The sequence below is a fragment of the Phytophthora parasitica genome (genome assembly GCF_000247585.1).
Source record: "Phytophthora parasitica INRA-310 unplaced genomic scaffold supercont2.97, whole genome shotgun sequence".
Lineage (NCBI taxonomy): Eukaryota > Oomycota > Peronosporomycetes > Peronosporales > Peronosporaceae > Phytophthora > Phytophthora nicotianae.
In genome coordinates, this window is record NW_008649083.1 from 13,267 (window position 1) to 14,811 (window position 1,545).

Sequence of the window (1,545 nt, forward strand, 5' to 3'; positions counted from 1 at the left end):
TTTGAGTACACGCGAGCCAAGGTTTCGTCAGTGAAAATATCATATCGGTGCAGTTTTTACAGGAAACCTAAGCCATGTCCAGCTACGCTGTTCTTCTACGTCGATTCAATGACGTACGACTTGGAAAACACGGTACCTCATACGTGTAGAAACAGTGTAGCCGCCGAAATGGCAAGTGATGAATCCATCTGTGGTGGCGTTGAAAAAGAAATGAAAGCCTTCGTCGACGCATTAGCAGAGCAAGATCTTCCAGCTAACAAGATTTGGACGATGGCATACAATAAATTCTATGAAAATTCGACGTAAGTTGTTCGTGGACTATCTAAAAAGCAAGTTGTGTCACGAGTTGGAAACTCCAAGTCTGGAAGCAACATCTTCTCATTTCTTGAGAGTCCCGAGAGAGTCAAAGTGTCGGGCAGTGACCTTGGTTTTTTTTCAGTTTCACTACATTTGGCACGACGACGTAAGAGCCAAGCAAAAGAAGTCTGGTATTGAGTGATTAATTGGCTGGTCACACCCCGAACTCCGCAACTTACTTCGAATTGATGGTGCCCATTTGTTTGTAGACGGCTCTTTTCGATGCGGCCCGAAGAATTTCACCAGTTGGTGACGCTAATGATGTACGACCAGTACACGGAGCTGTTCGTTCCGGTTTTTGTTACGCTGGCGTCAAACAAAACGGAAAATTTGTACACAAAAACGTTCAAGTATATTGCATTTGCGCTGGGTAAAGAGCCCAACCCGGGAGACGTTGTTCGCGACTTTGAAGACGCCCTAATCCTTGCAATCAGAAGTCAGTTTCCTTCTACACGCATTGTCAGGTACTTGTTCCACTTTAAGCAAGCGTGTAGAAGGAAACTAAAAGAGTACCTCATGCCGAACGAAGAAGCAGAGATTGCCATGTTATTCGGGGTTTTCGACATGCTCACAGTCATTGATCCTGTGAAAATTGCTGTTCAGGGCATTACATGGGTGAAACGTAAAATAAAGGAGCGCTGCCAAACGAAAAGCCTACCGTACTCTCGGGAGAAGTGGAAGTCTTTTTGGAAATACTTTGCTAAAACCTGGTTATCAACGTACACGCCAGAGCTCTGGAATATCTATCGCGTCACAAGAAAGATCGTCAATCGTACGAACAACCCATTAGAGCGTTTTCATCGCGAGTTGATCGCCAGGATGAAGCCCCACCCTTCTCTGAAGCATTTCGTTCGTGTGATCGAGGAGTTAGCAGGGGAGTACGTCATACTTCGTAGGATTATCATTTCAGGAGAGGCTACAGCCCCAGTCAGACCTCCAATGCGCTTTCCTAAAGCTGCGAAGTTGCCTGACGCCAGTGAATGTGACGATTCGTCTAGCGACGAAGTTGACGACGAAATGGGTAGTGATGTCAACGACGCAGATTCGGAACTATCTGATGAAGATCTTGGAATTGTGTATGACACTGCATTTGACTTTGAAGGCGATGAAGAAAAAGAAGCAGATAGTTTGTAGAAGCCAAATAAGTTTTTAACCGCCTTTGCAATAAGTCTCCAAGTGCCTACGTGA